Genomic DNA, 27,287 nt, shown 5'->3' with positions numbered 1-27,287 from the left:
AAAAAACATAGTATGTATGCCTGAAACTATCCACGGAAACATATGCCCCAGACCGGTGGGAGGGGACTGCTGGGTATTCCAAGGAAGGAGAGCAAGCAGCTGTGCCCTACCGTCACATCCTTACTCCCCCAGATCCTTGCAGAATCGTACCACTCATGGAGATGTAGCATGGGCTGCGGTAATTCACCACTAGGGAGGGTCTGAGACTCTATAATTAAAAATAAGAGATGTCTAATTAATAATTAATAATAAAGAGGCTTACAATATCAACGTTTGGTATTTTGGTTGGTATTACTTGCTTTCAAAGCACTTAGAGTGTTTGAAAATTGAATACTGGAAGCATTCGCTCTGTGATTCTATGTCATAGCTGGAATTCAGTTGTAGGTGAAGTGATCAGAAATTTTTAATAGCTGAGTCTGAATTAATTGACTTGTCAGGCAATTAAAGGTATATAATTGCCTCCAATTTGTGATTTATAATACATCAGTAGGAAAGTTAAATTTCAGCACGAACAGCTCTGGTTCTTCTTTCCTCTGCCCTTACAAGACAAGTCATGTGATGGAAGGGAAGGATGTGAGGCCGTGGTTCTCCCCAGATGGAAGGGGACTCAGCACAGGGCAACAACGGTGCCAAAAAATTAAATGTATGGTGACTTTCCGGCACTTGATATTATTTTAGAAAGCTGTAATTCTTACTTGTGAGAGGGGTACTTAGATATTTTCATCTTGTTTTGATGTTCCACTACATTGGTGTATTTTTAAACCCTTTTTCCACTTTAAAATTAGATAAAAGAAAGGATACATTATCCATGCCATGAATTTCATAGGTTCATCTATTTCTAAGGTTTCTGTTCTAAACATGTTTATATGGATATCATTGATTTCCTTGAAAAAGTGTATGCCTCTAAAACGTAGATAATTTAGAGAAATATTTGGTTTGCTAAACCTTTGCTTTTAGCCAAAACTTCTGTAAAAATAAAGAGACTTCAAGAAGAGAAATTATTTTTACACTTCTACCTCATTGGCTTTTGTGCTTTAAAACTTAAATGAGCTGATTCTATACAATTAATAATTGGGACAATCTGATAATAAAATACCAGCCACATATATTGAGTCTAACTCTTAGCAATGTGTTACCTTTGTTAGGTGTTATCTCATTGCACTTTCATAAGTGGCAAAATCTATTAGGTCTACTCTATTGCATCCTACTTAGCTGCTACTTTTCCGTTTTACAATATAGTGTTACCCACTGTAACCACCAGGTTTGACATTAGATCTTCAGAACCTATTTATCTTATAGCTGAAAATCTGTGCACTTTACCAGCCTCTCTCTATTTCCCCCAACCACCAGCCCCTGAAAACCACTTTTCCACTCATTGTTTCTGAGAATTTCACTGTTTTTTTTTAATTCCACATATGAGTAATATCATGCAGAATTTGTCTTTCTCAGTCTGGCTTACTTCACTTTAGCTGGTACTTTTATTAACAGATAAAGATTTAACAGATGATTTAACAGATGAAGAAACTGAGACTCAAAGAATGTAATAACTTTCCTAAGGTCACATAGCTTATAAATGAAAGAGAAGGAAAATCAAATGAGGTCTACTGACTCCCAAGTGCAAACGCTGGATAAAAGGCAGCAACTTCTGGTGAAGATGGAGACACAGGTAAATACGGCTCGCCTCGTCACACAACCACAGCAAAAATTACAACTAAACTACAAAACAACTATCATTCAGAACTGTCAGAAAATCAAGCTGCATGGAAGTCCAACAAGGACTTCTTTAGTTCCAACCAAGGAATTGAAGAAGTCACGTTCACTCAGACAGGTAGGAGGTGTGAAGACACAGTGACATGGAGACATGGAGACATAGAATGGCTGGTCCCACACACACACGTGGTGGATAAAAATCAGGGGGGATACCTCAGGAGCAAGGGATCTGGGCCCCACAGCAGACCATCCAGCCCAGGGTTCCGGTACCAGAAAGGTAAGTCCCCATAACTTCTGGCTGTAAAACCAGTAGGGGTTGGGGCAGTGGAAGAAACTTCAAGATTCTCAGGTGTCTCATTTTAAAGGGCCCATGACAGACTGAGGACTTACTCAGACTCGCTCCCTCTGAACTCCAGTACCAGGGCAGCAGCTTTCAAGGACACCAGTGGAATATGGGGAGAAACTGAAGTGTCTGGCATCAGAGTAAATACTAGGGAACAGCTTCCACCTGAACAAAATGCCTCTAGCAGTGGCCATTTTCCCTTTTCTGAACCCTCCCCTTCCACAGAGCCACATATCTGAGATTCCATCAATTTAGTTCACATGGGATGCCTTGCCCTAGCAATTACCTAAGGCTCCACCCTATCCAACTTATGGGTGTGCTTATCTACATTAGGCCATGCTACAAAGACTGCGGAGGGGGGGGGGCGGTGTCGGTCAAAGTAGCTCTACCTAGAAACAAACACAGGGAGGCTGCCAAAATGAGGAGACAAAGAAACATGTCCCAAATGAAAGAATAGATAAACACTCCAGAAAAAGAACTAAAACAAAATGGACATAAGCAATCTATCAGATGTAGAGTTCAAAATAATGGTTATTAGGATGCTCGAGGAACTTATTGGGTACTTCAACAGCATAAAAAAGACCTAGGCAGAAATGAAGGTTACATTTAGTGAAATAAAGAAAAACTTAAAGGAATCAGTGGTAGAGTGGATGAAGCCAAGAATCAGATCAATGATTGGAACATAAGGAAGGAAAAAACATTCAATCAGAACAGGAAGAAGAAAACAGAATCCAAAAAAAAAAAAACAAGGGTAGGGTGAGGAGCCTCTGGGACATCTTCAAACATACCAACATTTGAATCATAAGGGTACTGGAAGGAGAAGAGGAAGAGCAAGAAATTGAAAACTTATTTGAAAAAATAATGAAAGAAAATTTCCCTAATTTGGTTAAAGAAATAGACATACAAGTCCAGAAAACAAAGAGTCCCAAACAAGATGGGCACAAAGAGGACCACACCAAGACACAACATAATTAAAATGCCAAAGGTTAAAGATAGAAAAAGAATCTTAAAAGAAGCAAGTGAAGAGCAGAGAGTTAATTAAAAAAGAGTTGTCATAAGACTGTCAGCTGATTTCTCAAAAGATACTGCAGGCAAGGGACTGGCAAGAAGTATTCACAGTGATGAAAAGCAAGGACCTACAACCTAGATTACTCTATCCAGCAAAGCTATCTTTTAGAATGGAAGGGCAGATAAAGTGCTTCCCAGAAAAAGGTAAAAGCTAAAGGAATTCATCATCACCAAGCCATTATTAAATGAAATGTTAAAGGGACTTATTTAATAAAAAGAAGAAGAAAACTGTGAACATTAAAATGGCTATAAATACACAACTATCAACAACTGAATCCAAAAAACCAAACTAAGCAAACAATCACAACAGAAACAGAATCATAAATATCACTTGGGTGGTTACCATTTGGAAGTGGGAAGTTGGAGAATGGGGGACCGAAGTTGGTAGGTACAGAATAGGCAGGGGGAGGTTAAAAGCAGTATAGGAAATGGAGAAGCCAAGGGACTTATATGCACGACCCATGGCCATGAACTAAACAGGGGCGATTGCCGGATGTAATGAGGGGTACTGGGTGGAGGAGGGCAAAGGGGGAAAAATTTGCACAACTGTAATAGCATAATCAATAAAACATATTTTTAAGAAGTAATGATATAAAGTAAAAATAAATAAATAAAGATGAAAAGCTAACGTGTGAAGGCGGCTGTATGGAAACATAGAAACCCCCTGAATACTTAATGATGTGATGTCGTTAAGCTGCTGCATCAAGCTGGAAGCCACCCGTCTCTAGACTTTGTTGTGTGAGATAATTAAAAGTTTTCACTGTCTAGGGAAAAAACAAAAAAATCAATGCCAATCTCTATTCATTGTGTTCTTTCTCCAATTCTCTTATACATATGATGTTCTTCCTGCTCAGGGCTCATTGGAGCTATTTGATTCAGGTGGTGTAGGTATTATTATTATAATTTATTACTATAGTATTATTATAGTTAGGTATTATTATAGATTAGTTAAGGCATGCCCTGTTGTTAAAACTTTTATCTACTTCTGTACCTAGCACTCAGCCACCTTCATAAAAATGGAAAATTCTTGCTCTGCAAATTCCAAAATGTTTTTCTGATTCCATTGTGAGGAGTCACTTTGAATAGCAAAGCGTACACATGATAAGTGATAACAACAGCTGTTCATTGTCATTCAGCACAATGGTACTTTAGCTCTTTTAAAAACTTTTGAGTCCATCTTCATTGTATGATGCTCATATGTCCAGAAGAGGGCGATGTTTCACTACAAACTTCCAATGAAAAGTCTCTGACCTGCTTTGGAGAAGCTAACCAATTAGAAAGCAAATTTCTTAAGGTATTAGAGTACTATTTGCTTAAGTACTTCAGGAAGAAAATGTTTCTTAATGTGGAGAGGAAAAAAAATTCTTTCTCACCTCCTCTATTTTATATAAGTTGTTCTTTCAACTGGAAATCAAATATTCTACTGAAGGGCAGATTGTAGTGGAAATATTCCAGAATCAGTCAATACTTCAATTATAAGTATTTACAATCCAGAGAAGAGAGCATGGGACTTGGTGTTAGACAAATTGGAGTTTAAATATTGTTTCTACTACTTCTTAAGTTCTGTGACCTCAGAGAAGTTACGTGGTTTCTAGAAGCCTCAATTTCCTTGCATGTAAAATGTGAACAGTGGTACCTACGTGGTAGAGATATTGTGAGGATTAAATGTGCCAGGTTGAGAGCCTAATTCAGACACATGCTCAATAAATGGTAAAATTCTAAATTTCTGAATAAGCATCAATCTGAACAAAATTATATGAGATTTGCCCTTAAGATGAGCCTTGTTCATTTCTACTATGTTGCATAAAACACAGTGCTTGGCACATATTAAATAGTTAGTAAATTTTCTTGACTGAAATATTTTAAAATATGAAAAGAAACTATGAAGCCTGAGATAAAACTGGTATTGGAGTCTAACAGGTGTGTTTCTACAGGTATGTTCTTTCTTTTTCTTTCCTTCCTTGATTTAAAAAAAAAAAGTCAGTTCCCTCCTTTCTTCTTTGAGGGGAGAAAGTGAGTTGGACCAAGTAAGAAAAGGTTTTGGGAATGAAGGCAGAAAAACGAAAATAAAAGGAAGTGTTGTGTTCACTGTCCTCTGTTTTCTCGTTGGTGGGCAGGAAGCTGGCTATAAGAACAAGGCAAAGGCCTGGGGTCACAGGAGTGCTGTGACCACAGCCTGCACCCCAACAGGCCACAGCCACAGAGGTCAAGGCCATGGCCAGGGGAGCTTCGCAGTGGCTCTGCGGCAGCCAGCAGTGGGCTCTCAGAGGTGCAGGACAGAAGGCACCCCTGCACTCTCAATGGTCTCTCTCCTCCACTCATCCCTGCCTCCTCCGGGAGATCCCCACCAGGCTGAGCCCAGAACAGCACCCACGAGGGTAACTACCTGTTCTGTCATTTTGTCGGTCCTCAGCCTTTGGTCTGGGCACTCACAACACAAGTCACTGTGACCAAACAACCAGAAAATGTAAATGATGACACAGCTGTCCGGAGGGAAGTCACCTCTAGATGACAAACATGGCTGCCTTTGGGGCTTAAAAATAGAAGTTTTGTGTAAGGATGTTTGAGAGGACACGTGACAAAAAAATTTGTGAGCTAATTTTCCAGCTAGAGGAAACAGTTGAGCAACTAAATGACATAATATTTATCAATATAATGTAACCAAGTAAGTTTTTGGAGAATTTATAAAGACTAGGGGCAATATTCTGACATAATGTTAAAAAAATTTTAAGATAAATAGGACAGTTTCAATTTTTTTTAAAGCAAAATAAAGTAGAAAAGTGGAGTGAGAGACATTCCATGATTTGAGAAAATATATCTTTGATTTAATGTCATTTAACATTTTTTCTAGCATTTGTTCTACAATTTTCGTGCTGAATGCTATTGTTCTTATAAGCATGACTGTGTAGCACCACAAAAAGGTGGTGGTAGTTATGATAACGATTTGTAACACTTTCCTGTCACAGAGAGGACACAACATGTAGCTCGATGGTTGAAGGACCTTGGGCGAGTCTCTTGACAATTCATAAACCTCAGTTTTTGCTGCCTTAAAATGAGAGTGACTTCATGGGGGAGAGGGGCCTTCATGGAGCTCTCATGACGATTAAGCGAGATGATGTTTGTAACACTTGGCTCAGCCCAGGGCTTGGTACAGAGGAAACATTCACTCAACTCTAATAATTATTAAAGAACACAATAAATGACTTAACTACCTAATTTCACCCCCAACTTCGCTGATTGTTTCATCTCAAAATTTTGGAGGAAGGATATGGACATCAGACCCTATTGGGAGATGGATCCCCGGTGACAAAAAGACAAACTTGGAAAAGTGCGATGCTTTGGGTGTGGGACAAAGGACAGCCCACTTGGTTCTCAGAGTGGCGCTCTGCCTGTGTCTGTGTTCCGAGGAGGAATGGGCCAGCACGCAGACTTTGGGTTCTCGTGCATCCCAGGGACACAGGGAGAGCACAGGACCCAGACCTGCACAGGAGTGAGGCTCTGTTGGTGGAGCCATCCAACCCACTTCCCACCACGGAGACCTGGAGGTCCTGCGAGCCACATCATCAGAGATTTAGGCTAAATGCTTCCTTTAAAAGCTTGTAATAGTGCTCTAGGTAGACAGAAACCCTGGAAGTAAAATAGTATCGGCTGAGTGCCTTCAGAATAAAACTGGAAATAAAGAGCTCCTGTGAATATCAATGCGAAAGCCACTCCGGCAGAATCTGACCATGGCTGGATTTGCCAAATGTACTTCATCTTCCTGTGCCCTTCCTTATGCTACAGTTCCTACCTGCATGGCCTGAAGCACCTGAAACTATGTATCAGGCTTCCTGGGCCCCATCAAGAGTTTTCTGAAAAACAGGGTTTGAAGAATATAAATATAAACAAACAAACCTGAAGTGTTGCTTTTGTTTTAAATCTAGAATCGAGGTAAAAGACTGTTGAATTCTTCTTTACAATGTAAGTCTGAGCCAGGTCCCAGGCTGTATCGTTAGCCTTAAACAGCCGTGTGAGCTCACAGCTTCAATTATTTCCACGTTGCAGGCAATTGGAAATGCCAGGAGATAGTCTTGTTCACCCCTTTGTCTCAGTACCTACAACACTAGCTGTCTCAGTAAATACGTGTTGAATCAGTGAATGAAGCTAAGCAACATGCATAAACCTCACCGCTGTTTAGAGGTGAAGCTGGGGTCACACCTAGGCTGGCCTAACTCCAGAGACTGAATTCTCAGCCGGTGCCTCTGCTTCCCTCTCTCCCACTGGCTGCTGAAGTCTGGGAAAGACTGGGCCTGTTGGTAGAGGTACCTCCCTGCGTGTCCTTGGAAATGACTGGCTGTATGGTGATTTCTCCATGGTCACTGTTTAGACATTACTAACAATCCAGGGCTCCTCTGGTCTTGGCATATGGCTACATATTCCAAGCTGTGAAAGTAGGATACTTCTGTATAATATAATTCTTTAGGCTTTTGGTAATGCAGAATAATAAATTGTAGAATACTCCCCAATCATCTCTAGATACAGGCAACTGTAGTTCTAGGATCACTTAGCAGTTGCTTGAGGGCTTTGAAAGTTTCTTGAAGACAGACAGTTGAGGGAATTTCCCCTAAGAAACTACCAAGATGAGGACTTGGAAGTTAAATGCAATTCCTATATGATCCCTATACCTTTTAGGCTGTATCTGCTCAAAGGTGACAGATCGAGTTTGCATCTCTTTGTGTGATTAACATCAAGCACCCTGTGAGGGTCGAAAAGATTCATTATCTGTAGAAGAACTTAAAAGGCAGGATGGACAACTTCAATTTAGCCCATTGCTGGATGTGATGGAGTGCCCTTCAGAGGGGTCCGCAGGGGGCGGGAGTGGGGAGGAGCACCACCCGCTAGGCTCTGGAAAGGCTGTCAGAACCCACGGGCAGCACACCCCCAAGGGGGGGAAGCATGACATATGGGATCAGAAACCCTGAGTTTTAGCTCAGGCTCCATTACTAGCTGAGTAGCCTTAGGCAAATTCACTCAGTGCCTTTGAGGTGATGTTTGGCATCAGTAAAAGTGGCAATGACCACGCCTGACCGGCACATTGTAAGGACGCAGTGAGATGGCTGCAAATGCCTTTGTAAGTGCTCTGCACAAGGCTTGGAATCATCATCGTCGTCGTCATCGTCATCATCATTACTGCACAAGGATTAAGGGGACTCGAAGATGAGCAAGACATTGTATTTCCACCCATTCTTACAGAACCTGGAGTTAGTACAATCTGGAGGGTCTCTTAAGGGAAAAGAATACAAAATTATAAATAACAATTCAGTACACTGCGTTTGAAAGGCCTTTGTTGTGTTCACGCCAAATGCACCTCTGCCTCCACAGGAAGTGGTATCATAGTTGTCAGGAGCATGGACTCAGGGAGGCACACTACTTGGGTTCAAATCCTGGCTTAGCTGCGTAACATTCACCTCAGTTTTTCATCTGTAGAAAGGGTTGTTGTGAGGATTATGCAACATGTAGCGGTGGTAGCACATAGTATGAAGTATAAGTGCTTCCAATCCCTGTTTTTCTTCAGCTCATTTCAAGGATTTTTTCACTGGAAGAATGCAATATAACAAGGGCAAGTGTTACTTAAACAGCGTGGTGAGCGCTGCAAGGAAGCACAAACCTTGAGGTCTGGGGCAGAGGAGGACAAGTTCTATCTACTTGGACAAATCAGGAAAGGCCTCACAAAGGACAAACAGGGAAGGTTTCAAGAGGCAACACTTTCCAGGCAGGGGACACAGTCCCCACATGGGGACTCGACATTTTGTGATGACAGAGGTCTACACTTGCAGACTAGAGAGGAGAGGAACTGGGAGGGCAGATAGGGGCCACAGTGTGATGGTTTCAGTGTCCAGAGGAAGAGTAGCGGGCAGTGGAGAGAGGGTTAGAGCATGTGGGCTTGAGGAAGATGAACCCAGCAGCAGGAAGGGTGGGGTGGGGTCGGTGCCCGCAATCACCCTGGCAGTGGGTAAGAAGAGCCCCTGGAGCCAAACTACATTACCAAGCCAGACTGTGTGAAGAGGGCCACCAATACCATCGGGAAGGACAATAACTCTTTTAAAGTCTGATGAGAGAACCTCCAGTTTGTAGTTTCTACATTTCTCCCACTCATATTAGTGGCTGAATTGAGTTTCTTGTTCCGATTCCATCCATATGAAAGGCGGAAGGGCTCCTGCCTATGAGAGAATGGAATCGTCACTGGTCCCAGTCCACGGTCCTAGACTCATGGGCTCTGGCCGCAGGGCTGAGAAGGTGCATTCTCTCTCCTAGTGGAAACTTGTCCCATTCCCTCTCATTAGGACTAACATTTTGCAAGATATCTTTTGCTGTCACCTTTTAAGGTGCATTTTCTTGGGGATTGAAGTGCTTTCACATGGCTGCCAGGCATTCAGATTCCTCCCGAGGCAGGTGGGACTATTGCACACAGCACATTGCACAACTGCACAACTCTGCGTGACAGCCCAGCCACCGGCAGGGCCTCATTGCACAGGGCACCTGGGGGCACTGCTCCCAGGTGTTTTCACCCCTCTGGGCAAGGCAGTTGCTGGGTGTCACCTTGCAGGGTCTGCCTCCCTGGCCTCAGTTGGTCCAAGCCAGTCAGCATCCTTCCTTGGAACGTTTAGGATCGAAATTAAGGACAGCATCAGCCTCTTCTGGGGGGTGGGAGCTACAGGATTTGACTATTGGGAACCCCCACCAGCCAGGGTCCCAGCATATGGAGGAAGATATCTATACAGCAGAGAAGGATGTTCTCCCAGGAGGAAAGTGAAATGCTGGTTAAATCTGAGTGCCTTTTCCTATTTTCCCTGAGGACTGACTCCACCCTTGTTCTGCGTTAGGTTACATGTGGTACCCTTGCAGAGAGTTCCTTCTTCTTTTTCCTAAATCATTTTGAGTTGAACATCTTTCACTTTGGGGTATATACCCATATTCTTACCCTGTGCTCATCAATTAAGCGTACTCAACGTGTTTCCCTTCTTTCAGAGTACTAGGGGTTAAACATATGACCTCATCACCGCTAACATAGAGAACATTGTGTTAAACTCTAACAATCACAGTAAGAGCTTACCTACTGCTTTTCAAATTTCAAAATAATTGTTCAATCATTATTTCACTTTGCATAAAAATGCAGAAGGACAGGCTAGCTAGTGTCTTCCTCACTTTACAGAAAAGTCAGGCCCAGAAAAATTCATTGACTTTTCTAAGTTCCCTAAGTTATTTTCTTCTAAAACCTGAATTTCAACTTATATCTCTTGCTTCCAAATCCCATATACTTTTTCCAATACCATCTTGCTTTAGGAAGTGACCCAATTCTTAGACTTCTGGATGTTGATGAAGGTGAGTGGGGAAGCTAGTGTGGTCAAGAGTACTTTCATGGTCCTCAGAACTCTCTAGTTAGGCAGTTTCTACTCTGCCTACAAGGAACAGGGTGGTACAGTTGCTTATGTTTGGTGGGAGCAAGGGAAATAACACAGGGCCAGGAGTAAGGTGAGGTGTGAAGGGTGAAGAACTTAAAGAGATACCTACTCTCAAGGTCATGCAAAGCCTTGCCCTGGTCGTATAACACCATTAAGGTCATAGCTGCAAAATTCACACTCTAGGGGCATGTGAGAGACCTCCTGAAATAGAGATACCTGTTCTAGGCTGAGTGTTAGGAGGTGTGCTGAGCAGAAGAATCAGGAGACCAGAATCAGGCGCTGGCAGTCAACTCTGTCCCGCCAGGCCTCATCGCCTCAAATCTGTGCTGGGTGCCTGGTTCACTTGGCTAACCGTGCTCTTCCGAAGCAAAAACACCTGACACACTGACATCCTTACAAGGAGACTCAGGTGAAGGAAAATTACAGTTACATTCTGTTGGAAACCTAGTAGAAGCCAAACAAACACTAAAAACCAATGTTTTTAAATCTACAAAGGAGATCCTGGAGACAATCTATGTCAAGTTAGATTTCGGTCACTTTTGATAAAGACTCCTAAATATTATTGCCACGCACTTGGGCTGCTCTCTTAGGTCAAAACATACTTATTCTTTCTTCTCCCTTTCTGTGTACCAAAGGTTTATCAGATCAGGAAATGGAAACTGATACAGCTTGTGTGGCTTTTCTCAAGGTCATACAGCCAGTTAGTGAAAAAGCCTGGACTGGCATCCAGGTCTACAGGTACACGGGGCCCATTCCACTGTATCGTGAGTCACAGAGCATACTGGACCCAGGGAGTTAGTGTCCAAGGTGAAAAAATTTTTTAATACTAGGCATTTCATATACATGCGGTACTTTACACTTTTCAGTGCTTTGGTATTTCATTTTCAACTCATGAAAATTTTTAGAGTAAACTATATCTCGGATAAGCAAATTGAAGCACAGAAAGATTGTATGACTTATCTGAGGAAACATACTGAGGTAATGGCATGGATGTTGTTTTCCTCCACCACTGTTTCTGTTTCTCTCTACCAGACTATGTGACAGGCCAAACATTATCTAACATTATTTGTTTCTTTAATGACCACTCTTTCCCACCCTGTATTAGTTATCTGTTGCCACATAAGAAATTACTTTGCAACTTAGTGGATTAAAATAACAAACATATTAACTCACTGTTTCTGTGGGTCAGGAGTCCAGGTGCCACTCATCTGGGTGCCTCTGACTTAAAATGTGTCTGAGGTTGCAATCAGGTGCCGGCTGGGGCTGCAGGCTCATCTGAAAGCTCAGCTGAGGGATGACTTGCTTCTCAACTGTTAGGAGGCTTCAGTTCCTCCCTGGCTGTTGGCCAGACACTTCCCTCAGTCACCACACGGCTTTCCTCAGAGGGAGCACCTGAGAGAGCAAGGCCCAGAAGCCCAAGACACAAGCCCCAAATCTTGTGTGTAACCTAACCTTGGAAGTGACATCCCATTACTCTTGCTATGTCCCATGTATTAGAAGCAAGTCAAAAGGCCCAGCGCACAGCCAACCAGAAGAGATGACGAAAGGGTGTGACTCTCAGCAGACGGAAGCCACTGGAGCCATTGCACAGGCTGCCTATCACCTGTCATGTGCCCCAAGTTAAAATCCACCTTCAAAAAGCCTAAGGTGAAATAACTCTAGAGTTAAGTTCATTACCCTTCACTTTTTAAGGAAAAACAGGGTTGTTGTTGTTTTTATTGTAAAGCAAAGAGGATTATTCATCCAAAAATTATAGCTGGCAGCTTGTTTGATATTTTGAAACCGTTGTGCGAAGAGGACACGTATCCCAGAGGGACCGATCTGAGAGTCTGCCATCCGTCTCTCCCTCCCTTCAGAGCATGCTAATTTCATACTGGGTTTTTTCCATCCCAACTGAAAGTCTTGCCTTCCAGACAGCACGAGTGAATGACACCGCCTGCATGTCAGAAATTGCTACTGACATTTCAATTTTGCTTAATTTTTTCTCTTTCTTTGATAGTATTATGGAGAAAATTTACATTTGAATAAAAAGCAAATAGTGCATGTCAGAGTAAGCATCAGGGAATGTCAAATTGTTTTTTTCCAATTACAACTCTATTTCAAATAGGGTAATGCAATTAAAGGATAATTACTAGAAGCACAAAGCCAAGGTTACGATCAGAAATGGTTACCCTTTCACTTTAAGTCCTGTCTTGCTAAATAAAATATTCCTGAGGGGCAAGTTACTGTTTGAAAATAGAATACACTCATCCAGGAACAACCAAACACTTGGCAGTATTGACCAAAACATCTATTTGTGCATAAATACAATTGTTTAAAAGAGGTGAAAAGACACTAAAGGTGAGCCACATTTTCCTCGGCTTCATCGCTCTGATTAATAATGTGATAAAGGAGCTGTAGGATGCAATATTAATTAACAATATATTAGTTGCATTTTATTGCCAATAACATAACAAGCTCTGAAATAGTAGTCAGACTAAACTGCTGACGTGGGCTTTTCTGCAAACTGAGCTGTAGTTTGATTTCTCATTTGTCCAAGTGAAGCATCAGCAGCTGAGTAAAACCAATTACCACAAACCCCACCAAGCCCTCGGCAGCAACTTAGTGCATCTAAGCTTTGCCCAAATATTATTACTTTCAAATTAGAGCCTGGCCTGAGATGGGGAACTGAAGAATTTCCACTGCTGAAAATAATTCAATATGGCAGTCTCATTGTGTAATACTTAGCAGAGGCAGACAGAAAGCAAAGACTCCCTTCAACTTAGAGACATCCTGAGTCCATGCTGTCCACTTCTGGAAGGCAAGCCTGGAAGTAGGAAAGTCAGGTATGAAAAGAGAGGCATTTTCCTGACTCCCTCAGGTAAAAAATGTTGTAGGAAAATTTCTGAGTTGTCATGTTCATTTTTGAGGGGAAGTGCTGATTTGGGTGGGGAGCACTTTAAGAAAAAAATGCAAGGCCAAGAATGGAAAGGAATAAGGAGGCCTAGACAATGGGCGGCATCTCGCCTCACTAGGTAGAGAGAAACCCTAGAGCACAAACATTCATCAGGTAAAGAGAGAAATGTTGAGTTAACATTTGATATGAGGAATTAAGACAAGCATGGCAGGTTCCTGGAGAACCTTGTGCCCCCAACATCCCTTCGCTTCCCAGCCCCTCTCTGTCTCTGTCTGTCTGTCTGTCCCTCTCACGTACGTACCATCATTTTCTATCCCCTTATCTTGCTCAGTTTCTTTCACGGCACTTGTCACTATCCTAAATTGCACTTCAGGTAGCTGATTTATTCATGTACTTGTTTATTGCCTGTATCCCCGCCAAAATGTAAACTCCATGAGGTCAGGGGATGTGTCTCTTTGTGCATTGCAGAACAGTGCCTGGCACATAGTAGGCACAGAAATAGTTGAATCAAAGAATGAACCCATTCACTGAACTTACAGTTACCAAATGCCCAGCATTTAAGTGCAAAGGATTCGAAGGTGATGATCATCATAACTATTGTTCGTTGGAGTTTACTAAGTGCCCTCAGTGAGCTAAGAGCTTCACATACAGCAGCCTATTTAATCTCACAACAACTCTGCAAAGCATCTGTTTCTTTTCTTTTCTTTTTCTCAGATAAGGACACAGAGGCTCGAAGAGCCTGGTTTACTTAATGCCACACAGCTAGAAAGAGGTAAATCCAGGAATTAAGTGGCGTTCGCGACTCTGACTGCAGGCATTGTTGTCTTCAAAGATGAATAAGGTACAAACATCCTCCTCGAGAAGCTCACAGATTTGTACTTTGCTTTTGAAGCACCATTGTCTTAGAAGCATCTTTGCCTTGCTTGGCCAGAGGGAGACTCCACCAATGAGTCCGAAAGAACTGAAGATGGACATTTGCCACTCTGGGAACTTCAGGAATGTCCTCTCTCCTGGCAGGATCTGGGATTCCACACTGCTTTGCCTGAGTGAGGTCAGATGCTGCTAGAGGTTCGTGAGAGCAGCATATATTCTCACATTCCTGGTTCCAGGTCTGTACGTGAGCCCAGCAGCTGTCAGGGATCCTATTTACTTTTAATAAATCTAACAAATGGATGATAAATAAGTGATGAGTCTTCTGCCTCAGAGAATCCAGCAGGGGCAGGACCAGCCAGGTGCCTGGGAAGCCAAACTCTTTTCCAGCATTTATAACTGAATTCTAAACAGTCGACACCAAACTCCACAGTCAGTTCAGGTCACAGAGTTTTTATGTATTTTACAGGTCACACAACTATTCCTCTCTCTGGTCCTCTGGAATAAAGTCCCTCAGCCTATTCATTCCATGAATTTAAAAAAAAAAAAGATTGAAAAAGGTCTCTCTCAGTTACAATGTTGTGCATGTCCTTTGACCAGAAAGAGTTAGAGAAAAACTTCAGGATTGATCTGAGGGACACCAAGCCCAGGTTCCATTAAAGTATATTAATGCCAAGGTCTGTGCAATTAGTGAAAAGTCAATTCCCATTACTAGTTAACACTATTGAATATCTGCTTTCTTTAATAAAAAGCCATGTCCAGTACAAAGAGAATAAATCAATAGGTTGGCTGCATTTAGATCTCTTCTGCTTTCTTCTAAATGCACAGAGAAACTCCCTGTCAGAGCTCCACTGTCTGTCTGCCAAGCCCAGTCTGAGAGCTGGCAGCCAGCCCTGACGTCTTTGCCTGGAATCTTTCATTAGCACGATCTTGCCTTAGCTCTCATTTCTCTAATCAGAAAATTTGAGTTTTACCCTGTGCTTAAAAAATCCTCTATTTGAGCTTAACCTTGATCTGTCTCTGATTTGGACTTGTTCAGAAAACAAGCTATCAACAGCTATGGATACCCTCTAACCCCCAGCACTGGCTAGCAGCAGCCCTCCCTCAAGCGAGGAGAGCATGGGGTGGAAACAACCTGTTACAAGGGGACAAAGAACCTTTAGGGTCTGAAAGAGTTTTTTGCCTTCAGGTACACCCTTCCCACTATTTTATAGCTGGTTAACCCTATCTGCTGCCAATTTTAGAGGCAGCTGAAAGGTTCCAGATTTTCAGTTGTGCAGAGCAAAACAAGACACACCTGTCCCTTGAAGTGTCTAAGTCCTCTGCTTTCCCAGGACCACATGCAGAGGAAGGACACATTCACCCCTCTGTATGGAGGCTGCCGCTCTGTAGCTAAGCCCAATTACCCATCTTCTTTGGTGTGGCCCACAAGAAGGGTAAAGCTGTTTAGTCACTACTCTCCTTATAATATTAATACTTAGTTTATTATAGATTAAAAGGACCCTTTGAACCCCACTGTCTTTCATGTACTTGCTGATTATCTGTAAGTTACCTTGAGGTTGGAATATCGTAATCCCATTAAAGTGAATTATACAGGGTTTGGCAGAAGTAACGCTTGCTGGAGTGTGGTCGCTAGGGTAATAATCTGGGTGTAATAATTTATAGTTTTAATTTGAACATTTCACCTAAAATGTCATAGGGTGTGCTTGAGTGTAATATTGTTATGTTACAGAATGACATGCTTATGATTTTGTAATAAAAGAGTTTGTAATTAAAAAGAAGCATTATTTGTGCCAGACACTGTATTTCCCCAAATCATTTTATTTACCAGCATGCTCAGTCTTTGACTGAAAAAGGAGTGATATCATTTTCTTTAGCTCAGGTTCACTGTGCAGAATTATATGACATTCTCTTTTTTAAAAAAATCTTCGGCTCCTTATTGTTACCCGTTGGTCTGTATTCACTTGTTCAACATTTCTGCACCCTCTCTCCCTTCCTAGAGTATGTGTTTGGAGAGATTAGTAGGCTTGGTGGCGATAATGTCTTATGTCATGGTTTCAGTGAAAGAAAACATTGGAATCCCATTCTTTTCAAGATTCAGGATAGATTGTTCTAGGTTTTTCAATTGCTTCAAGTCTATTATTTCTCCACCCAAGAAGGTGAATGGTTCTAAAGAAGTGTGAGCTGGCGGAGCCTTTCTCTGCTTATTCCTGTGGCAGGGATCCTTCATGCCTCTTGCCGTGGTCCCATTCCTGACCTTCAGGTCTGGTCTGCCATGTCAGATGATCGCAAATGAGGCCCCACACCGTGAAACCACTGACGTCACCCACTGTTGTTGCAGAGTTAGAGGAAGAAATTTCCCACCACTTCACGGAGCAGCTTATGGGGTGAGAATAACTGAAGCAAACAGTGGCAATTTATACCGTCCCAATACAAGGTGGGGAAGTGTCCGATTGTGAGGAGACATTTATGGCTACACAAACAGCCAGTTTTTCTTCACATTCAAGGTTATAGATTTTGAAAAGGCAGGTTTATTAGGTGACAAGGAAAGATTTAGAAGTCATCAGATAGCTCCTTACCATGTTTCCTTCTTTCTGGCAGCCTCAGCCGTGAAGGTCGAGCTGTGCAGTGTTAGTGGGCACAAGATCTACCCAGGACGCAGGAGGCACTATGCCGCCGAGACCAACAGGAAAGTTTTTTAATTTCTTAATGCCAGAAGCAAGCCAACATTCCTTTCCAAGAGGAGCTCTCAACAGATAAATTGGACTGTCCTCTACAGAAGAAAGCACAAAAAGGGACAGCTGGAAGAAATTCAAAAGAAAAGAACCCATCGTGCAGTCAAATTCCACAGGGCTTTCACTGGTGCCTCTCTTCATTGCCAAGAGGAATCAGAAACCTGAAATTCGGAAAGCTCAATGAGAACAGGCTATCAGGGCTGCCAAGGCAGCAAAAAAGGCTAAACAAGCACCTAAAGAGACAGCAGTGGCTGCTGCTAAGTTTCCCACAAAGCCCGCACCTAAGCCAAAGATTGTGAAGCCTGTAACATTTTCTGCACCCTGTATTGGTGGAAAACACTAAGTTGGCAGATCAGATTTTTAAATAAAGACCTATTTTTAAAAAAGGCATCAGACAGGCCAGCAGAGTGTCCCCAATAGCCCAGATGCCTCTGCCAAAGCGATACTGACTAAGGAACGAGTGGCTGGATCAAGGGACCACTAATCTTCATCACCCTAAGTAGAGGAAGGCCGTCTCCCAGGCCAGAAGCAGTGACTGAATTCCCACTCTGAGATGGAGTTCACAAAGCGATAAGCAGGCATTGTCAAAAAATTAATACAGGACGTAGTATGGTAATGAATGTAGGGAAATGAATAAATGCAGTCCCAAGCAATCTGTCTGTGTGACATTTATACAGAAAAACTGCCTCTTAAGGGTTTGGCAGTTGTCTTTGGTCTTTGGTCCTTTAGTGAATCCGGCTGTGATAACCCTGAAAAAAATAGCAGGAGGCAGAATTGGATTAAACAACTTCACTTTTACAAAATATAAAGAGATGTTTAAAAAGTTCAAACTTCACAAAATTGCCACAATTGCTGCAAACCTTATGAAACATAAAACAGCCAACTTGCCTTCAAGAAGGGGTGGGAGAAGGGGGGCTAGGAGTGCTATCAGAGATGTCCCCCACTCTGTAGGTGCTGCTGAGGACCACCTTTAGTAGGAGGCTAAAGTTGCCAAGCCAGAGCTGGCAGGGGTGGCCCCATAAAATGAGCACAGAATGGAATGCGCTCTCACTTTGGAGTTCAAGTGCATGTTGAGATTTTTATCTGAAATGAATTCTGATTAATATCAACTTGGGCTAAAGGAGGAAAACACTCCAGGATGTGTTTATACTTGTTGACATGCATAAGGGATACACCTTAAATCTGAGTCATACCCTGGAAGAAAGGACTATTGAGAAGTGCATAGCACTGACACAGTTTTACCAAGAAAGTCAACGTTGCATTTGCTTCAATGACTTGTCCAATCTCTCTGCAACCAGAAGAGCAGTTTTGGTTGACAGCCCTCAACCCTTCCCACAGCACTTGGTTCTTTTTAGTTATTGACTCAGTTTCTCACTCTGACACTTCATTTTCTAATTATTTTGGAAAGGGACATACCTTCCATGGAAGTTTGAAGCCTTGCTGCAAGCACAGAGAGAGGAGAGAGGGTTGAGTCCCATGCTCTGAAGAGAGCATTGTGTCCACTGCCATGGACATCACACCCGCAAACAAGAACAAAGTGAAGCAAGCCCACCCCTCGGTGGATGATAACAGATTCCTATCTTCTGCTCTCTTCCTTAAACCTGAGCCTTTGCCTTCAGCCAAGTCACGTCTCTCGGTGAAGATAAGACAGGATTGCAAACTGGTAAGATTTGGAGATTGGCTGGATAAGGGAAGAAGAAATGGGCTTTTCTACTTCTCCGCTCTTAGCTTAGAGTCTTTGTCCCCTGGTTAGAAAATCTTCCATCATCTATTCTTCCTTCCATGATTTCTTACCAGAAATTATCTTAAAGGGTGCAAATAACAGCTTCCCGTCTCACTCAGAGTAAAAGCAAAGTCTCTGTAAGGCCCTCATTATCGAGCCACCAGCCAAACACCCACCCACCCTCTTCATTCTTTATCCAGCCTCCAGGCGCCCTCACCTGCGTGTTAGTCCTTGAACACTCCAGGCACATTCCTGCTTCAGGGCCTTTGCGCTGGCTCTTCCCACTGTGTGGGTCGCTCTCACTGCTGTGGACACGTGGTGAAGTCAGCTCTTAAATGTCACTCTCTTAATAGAGACATCTGAGCTACCTTACTTAAAACGTTTACCTCCCCCACCTCCTTAAGAGGATAAGCAATTCTTATCCTCTTTCCTAACACACCATATAATTCACTTTTTCAATCTTATTTAGTCTGGCTCCCCAGTGCAATGGAAACTCCATGAAGACAATGTTGATATTCAAGTCTATGTCCTTGGTGCCTAGAACAAAGCCTGGTGTGTAGTAAGGGCTCAATAAATATTTATTAAATTTGTGAATGAATGAGTGAGTAAATGAATATCAGTAATTTACCATAGGAGTTTTCCATCTCTCCTTCATTCACATATAAAGGCCAGGTCCTTTCATTGGCCACTGGAAGCATGAACACCATGATCTTCACTGTGAATGGCCACTAGCTCTTACCATGTTGCCAAGCCTATGTGACATGCCATACATGTGTTATCTTATTTAATCTCCACAACCATCCCCTGAGCTGAGTGCCATCATCCCTGGTTTACAATGAATAAATGATGAACCAAGGAGATCCAGTAACCTGCCGATGCTGGCATATTAGCATGAGGTGGAGCGCAAATGCAAGTTGAAGTTTGTCTAACACGATGGGTCTCAACCAGAGGGTAATTTTGCACCCTCTCCCTGGACATCTGGTAATGTCCGGATTCATTTTTCATTGTTACAACTGGGGAGTTGCTACTGGCATCTAGTGGGCAGATAAATGTCAGAGATGCTGCTAAACATCCCACAATGCACAGGCCATCTCTCCCACAAAGAAGAATTATCCAGCCCCAAAGGTCAATTGTACTGAGGTTGAGAAACCCTGGTCTAACTCCATAAACTGTTTTTAGTCACTTTGCAGTTTTGCTTGATTAGTTGCCAGTGGCAGTGAAAATGGCATCAATCCTTTCGTGAAGCAGTAAGACAATGTTCCTTGAGGGTGTCGAATGCTTTCATATCTTTTGACCCTGCAGTACTATTTATGTAAATCTGGCCTCGGGAAATAATATTAACACGGAAAATCTCCACAAATATTTATCATGACATTATTTGTTAACAGCAAACATAGGAAACCACCTAATGTCTGGTAATCAGGGAATCATTAAGTAAAGTCTGGAATATCCACTTGTTGGAACATTAAGCAGCCATTAAAATGATATTTTTAAGAATTTATAAAGAGATGGGAAAATGTTTACATAGAAACAGCAAATTTTAAAAATTAGGTTTCTAAATTATATATGCAGTATAACTATTAAAAAATGACAAAAATTATACATATGTAAAGTTGAAGCAGAAATAAACTAAAATATTAATAGTGCAGGTGGACAAAGCCTGATTAATTCCTTTCTTTTATCTTTCAATACTTCCAAAGTGTTCTATAATAATAATATATTCATTTTGTAATGGGGAAAATATCATTTAAAAAGTAACTTTTTTTCCTTTGGAAAGAACAAAGAAAGGTAAAGAGAACAGCTGTCCCTAAAGTTAACTTCAGACCTGTCATGGAGCATTTGTCTCTTATATGGATTTATTAACTGTGTTTAATTAGTGTTTATTATTTATTTTTCCTTTTAGGTAATAAAAGGAAGAAAAACATATTAGTCATGTTGTGGTAGCTGGAACTAGCTTCATCTTTACTATTTATAGCTACTAAAAACATCTTACTCACTTATCTTAAATTCGTATCTTAATGTTTTAAAAACATAAGAATTCCGTGTCTTGGAACCAGGCCTGCTGTCAGGTAGTTGCTGTTTGGGGCCCTGAGGGGCGCACGGTGGCAGGATGTGCTTGGGTGACCTCCCCTTGTGGACATCCAAAACCCAGGGCCACAGGTCTATTGGGTAGGAGCGTGAGCTCTGGAGTCTGACAGGCCTTGATTCGAACCCCACCTCCCCACTCTCTATCTAGAGCGTCTTTAAGCAAGTTCTTAGCCCTTCTGCGCCCTCTGTGGATCCCAAGCCTATGTTTAAAACCTCTACGAAATGCTGTTAATACGTGACAGATCCCATGCTCTGCGAATACGAGGACTTGGGACCATTCACTTGAAAGCTGTCCCAACACCAGCCTAGTTCTTCATCCCCATCCTTCACCCCACTTTCCAGAGACGTCTTTAATCTCAAGAAAACTTGATAGGGCGCCACCTATAGAAGCCTCATCCAAGAAGCTTTATCTTTGGACTTTTAAAAAAATTAAACCTGCCTTCACCCTGTGGACTGATGGGGTTAAGGCCTGGCTTTCTGGTCACCCTCAGAATGCACCCTAGAATGACTAAAAAGCAAGACAAAGCAGCCACAGAGAGAGCATCCTCACTTACTCAGACACTGTTTGGGAAACGAAAGGACTCAGAACTCAGTTATTTAATTAACCCTCAGAGTCTCTGGAATGCAAACATTTTCTTTGTGAAGCCCTGAGACCTCTCCTGTTTCCAACCAGCAGGACTTTATTGCTGCCTCTCCTTCTATTCTCTTTGCTCTTGAACCCCCTGTAATGCATTGTTAGATGACTTGTTTGCACAGAGGGACAGGATTCCCTCCCCCACCCCCCAGATTCTTTAGGCATTAGAAATGTTCTCTCTTATCAATTTTCCATGTATTGGCCCTCTATTCCCTAATGGCCCTGGATTGGTACACACTGCAGACACTGGCCCAGAAACAAAAGAAAAAGCAAGAAGATAGAGATACACATAGCCAGGCTCCCGGGCTATTCCCAGAGTGTCCCACTGACGATGCTGTGTGGAAGGGAAATTGTTCTATCAGCGACTGTGTTAGATTCATGACCCCACCACAACCTTGAATTGGCCTTTAGTTGTCGCTGATGGGAACTGGAGAACAGCGCCTGTCGACATGATTGCTGCTCTCCAATGAATCAGAACATACAGGGCGAGGAGCAGCACATTAAACCAGCTACAGAAATATATCACTGTACTTTTATATAGATGTATTGCTTTTGCCCAGGCATATAAATGATTGGGCCAGCCACTTATTTTTTTTTCAAGGACTATAAATTTAAAATAAGCTAAGGGTTTTAAAATTATGTTCTTTTTAAAAAATCAAGGTAGCTATTTTAAGGCAACAGTCAAATATTTAAAGATCATCTTATATGGATATTTCAGCCACTGTCATTGAGGGGAAAATCAGCTCTTGCCACCGGCACTCAGGTTACTTAACAGGGGCATCGACTTATCATGGGTTATCATTTGCTAACTGATCTTTTTAGAAAGCAAATGTTTCCCATATTCACTTCCCTGCATGCTTCCTGGAGAAACTATAGCTCACAAATTTCAGTTGGGATGTAAACTGAGAGCAAGCGTATCTGCCAGCCTAGAACATGGTGCTGTGAGGGTTAAGGTGTTCACAGAAAGCTAAGAGCAGGGAATGACTGATTCTTAAATCTGGAGGTTATAGGTCCTATGGAGACTGAAGCCAATGGACCCTCTTCCCACAGGCACATATATATATGCTCTCACTTATAAGCAAAATGTTTCATTTTACTTCAAGGACTCACACGCTTTCTGAAGCACCCCCTCCCCACCCTGGAGGCCAGGTTGAGATCCCCTGCCTTTCAGTTTACCTTATAAAAAGCTCTAAAGTTGTGACATACTAGGGTGAGATGATGAGCTGTAAAACATGTCTCAAGTGGTTGGTAACTAATAATAGGTACAGTATAGGTGTTTGCACATAATTTACTTTTTAGAAGTAAGTCCAGTTGAGAAGATTCAAAGGTTTTCCTATAACAGCATCAGTCTCACTTGTCGCCACAGGTAATAGAACCTTCAGTGGTCTAACTCCTGCCTACCTCCCTCACATCACCTCTTAACACTTTTCTCCTCACCCCAAAAGCTCCAGCCACATGACCTCCTTTCTAATTTCCAGCTCACCAAGTTCTTTCCTGCCTTGGGTTATTTTTAATGCTGGGCAAGCATTTTTAATGTTCTAGGCACAGTTCGAACAAGGCCACAGTATCTGTCTTTTGTGGATCTTATATTCTGTGGACGGAAACAGGCAATAGATGCATGGATAAATCTATAAGGTTGATCATTTCAAATGTTAGGAAGCAATTACAAATGTTAGGATGGGATAGAGAGTGACTGATGGGTGGCCACTTAATGCCTTTTTGAGAAGACTTTAGCTGAAATGGGAGAAATGAGAAAGAGCTGCAGGTTAAAGAAAACACTTTGCAGCACAAGTGCAAATGCCCCAAGGCTGGAAAGAACTCAGTGGTTTGGAAGGTCAGAAAGGAGGCCACACAGCAGCTGACATGCTCTCTGAAGGAGAAACTTACAGATTTGTGCTGCTGACAAACTCACTGATATGCCATAGCAGTTGTGGTAATTACAAATTTAGTGTTTTATTTTCCTGCAATAATTTTGAGTTTTTGTCAAAATTTGGGTATGCAAATTGAGGTTGTTCGAGCCATAATTTCAGGTGGAGTACCATGAGGCATGGAGTGGTTAAGCAATTTGCTGTCACACAGCTGGTTTGTATGTTAGCTTAGTAGAGGAGACCAAAGGAAAGCCCGGGCTTCTGCAGTTGCAGGGTGATATTCTCACACCACACCACTCTGCCTCCCAATCATCTTCATATAACTTACCAAGGTTGCTTTCCTGAAAACTCACCTGGAGCCTGGTTGCTTATGCAGCTATGGCCCAGAGACACACCATCTTTACATGGTTTTAAGCTTTCATGAACCGTTGTTAAAAATCCAATAAAAATGAGGATAGTATAAGCAGCCCCTGGGACAACTTCAAGAGGTCCAACATTTGCATCATAGGGGTGCCAGAAGGAGAAGAGACAGAGCAAGAAATTGGAAATTGAGAGGTTCTGGACAAATGGAGGTGTAAGTAGACATGCCTCACCTCATTGCACAAACTATAAGAAGGAACACAACTAACTTAAAAATGAAAATCACTCAGAACTGCTAGAAAATCACCCAGAAAAACACCCAGAACTGTGCAGAAGTCAGACAATCAAGGATTTAAAAAATCTATATTCATCCAGACAGGTAGGAAGCGCAGAGACGGGGCGTTAGGGCAGAGAGGACTCGGTGTAGCGATGGGCAAGCTGGAGGCAGAGAGGAGGTGAGGCATGGTCAGAAGAAGGGCAGTCCCACATTCACATGTGGTGGATAAAAATCAGGGAGACATCTTGTGAGCGAGTGAGCCCAGCCCCAGGCCAGACCATGCAGCCCAGGGCTCCAGCACTGGGAAAAAGAAAGCCTTGTCACTTCTGGCTATAAACCCACTGGGGGCTGGGGCTGCAGAAGACACTGCTGGAGAGCCTGGAATGTATGCAAACCCACCCACCCTCGGAACCACCATCAAGACAGCAGCTGAAGGGATACACGGGAAGTAGGTGAAGTGACTGGAAACAGGGTGAGGGCCAGATAAGCCCCTAGATTTTTTCCTCTTTGACACCTCCTTCACCCACAGAGCCATGGTTGTCCCACCCCTGGCATGCAAGGCTCCATCCCATACAACTTAACAGTTGCATTAAAATGTAATCAAAGTGGCTCTACCTAGTACATAGACACAGGGAGGCTGCCAAAATCAGGAGACAAAGAAATATGGCCCAAATGAAGGAATGGAACAGAACCCCAGAAAAAGAACTAAGCTATGTGGAGATAGCCAACCTATCAGATGCAGAGTTCAGAACACTGGTGGTCAGAATGCTCAAAGATCTCATTGAATATGGCAAAAACATAAGAGAAGAAATGAAGGCTCTACTAAGGGAAATAAAGAAAAATCCACAGGAAACCAACAGTGAAGGGAAGAAAGCCAGGATTCAAATCAATGATTTGGAACATAAGGGAGAAATAAACATTCAACCAGAACCAAGTGAACAAATAAGAATTCAAAACAACAAGGAGAGTTTAAGAAGACTCTGGGATATCTCCAAAAGGGCCAACATCTGAATCATAGGGATGCCAGAAGGAGAAGAGGAAGAGCAAGAAATTGGAAATCTATTTGAAAAAATAATGAAGGAAAACTTCCCCAGTTTTGTGAGGGAAATAGACATTCTAGTTCAGGAAGCACAGAGAATCACAGACAACATGGATGCAAAGAGGCCCACTCCAAGACACACCATAATTGAAATGCCAAATGCTAAATACAAAGACAGGATCTTAAAAGCAGCAAGAGAAAAGAAGTTAGTTACCTACAGGGGAGTTCCTAGAAGACTGTAAGCTTATTTCTCAAAAGAAACTTTGCAGTCTAGAGGGATTGGCAAGAAGCTTTCAAAGTCATGAAAAGCAGGGACCTAAAGCCAAAATTGCTCTACCCAGCAAAGGTAGCATTTAGAATCGAAGGGCAGATGAAGAGCTTCCCACACAAGAAAAAAACTAAAGGAATTCATCATCACCTAACCATTATTATATGAAATATTAAAGGAACTTATTTCAGAAAAAGAAGATCAAAACTATGAACAATAAAATGGCAAAAAATACATATCCATCAACAAGTGAATCTAAAAATCAAACTAAGCAAACAAGAACAGAGAGAGAATCATGGATACAAAGAGCATTTTGATGATTGCCAGATGGGAGGGCGATGTGGGAGAATGGGTGAAGAGGTGAAGGAATTAAGAAGTACAAATAAGTGGTTACAGAATAGCCACGGGGATGTAAAGTACAGTATAGGAAATGCAGTAGCCAAAGAACTTATACACATGACCCATGGACATGAACAATGGTGTGGGGATTGCCTAAGGGGGTGGATGGTGCTAGGTGGAGGGGGGCAAAAGGGGAAAAATCAGGACAACTGTAATAGCATAATCAATAAAATACAATTTAAAAAAGAAATATACAAAAATTCTAGCTCAGGGTTCCTGCTTTCTTGGCTGCACATATAGCTAAGGGTAAGCTAAACATCTCTCACCCCTAAAGGAAACCAAACAGCACTATACCTCTGGGCCAGGCTCTGAGATCAATGAGACTGTTACGGGTTCACCTGCTTCTGGTTGGGCCAAGGTTGAGACAGATGGCCTCCCAGTATTGGAGGTCCACATCAAGGGCCATTCTGTCTTTTTTGTGAATCATTTGTTCCCGTCTTTCTTTTCCATTGCTGTATCATACTTTTGGTTCTTTTATCCCTCCATTTTTATGAGTTCTTTATGTTTTTAAGTGGTATCTGTTGCAAATATTTTTTCCTAGTTTGTGAGTTATTTTTTGACCTTTTAAAAATGTGTTTCTTGCCCTGAGAAATTTTAATTTAATTTTATGTAGACAAATTTATCAATTGTTTGCCTCTAAATTTTATTATATAATACTTCAGTGCCAAGGAAATTAAGAATTTACTGTAGGATATTTTACACCTGAGAGAGAGTAGAGAAGTGGAAAACTCAAAGGTAATATAGTTAGGTGGATTTTATTCCCACCTAGTTCATTTTCATCATTTTAGCTGTCAGATCTTTGGCAAAGTATTTCACCTTTCAGAGCCTAGTTTTACTCATCAGTAAAGTGCGATGGTAAAATGTACCTCACGCTGGCATGAGGATTTGAAATGCTTATTTCAATGCTCGGCACTAAGGAAACATTATTATCATTATTATTACTTTCACAATACATCTAATTCTGATAATTTTTAAAAGATTTTACTCATTTATTTTTAGAGAGACAGGGAGGGAGGGAGGGAGGGAGAAATGGATAGATAGAAAGATAATGTGGAGAGAAATACCCATCAGTTGCCTCCTGTATGAGCCCCAACTGGGGACCCAACCTGCGACCTGGCATGTGCCCTGACCGGAACTCAAACCAGTGGGTTTTCACTTCGCAGTACGATGCCCAATTAACTGAGCCACACTGGTCAGGGCTAATTCTGATAATTTAATGAAAATCTCAAAAGATTTATCTGGTATTTTGTTCTCAACATTATCTCATCAAGACTCCAGCACTCCAGAACCTGAGAGATTTTCACCCATTCACCTGTATGTTCATTAAAATTGTTTTCTTCGCTTCTTGAAAAGCTTTATCTTTTGAAATGCTTTCTTATCTTGTTCTGCAATGAATTTAGAAAGTTGTGAGGAGGAAGGAGTTAACATCTATAAGGCACACTGAGGTGGGGGATAATAGCATCAAAATGAGTTCCATAAAGGATTGTAATTAACCCAATTTATTATCACCTTCTCTCTCCAAAGCCCTTTCCTGCTGCCCAGCCCCAAGTTCAAAGTTTTGTGGTCA

General features: G+C 42.0%; 1 pseudogene; it reads left to right on the top strand.

The window, feature by feature from the left end:
* Positions 1-1,573: 1,573 nt before the first annotated feature.
* On the top strand, positions 1,574-17,407 carry LOC112303199 (large ribosomal subunit protein eL24-like; annotated as a pseudogene).
* The last annotated feature ends 9,880 nt before the right edge of the window (positions 17,408-27,287 follow it).

This window comes from Desmodus rotundus, chromosome 5 (genome assembly GCF_022682495.2).
Source record: "Desmodus rotundus isolate HL8 chromosome 5, HLdesRot8A.1, whole genome shotgun sequence".
NCBI lineage: Eukaryota > Metazoa > Chordata > Mammalia > Chiroptera > Phyllostomidae > Desmodus > Desmodus rotundus.
Note: the sequence above shows the minus strand (reverse complement) of the source record. Positions and strands in the feature narration are given on the sequence as shown.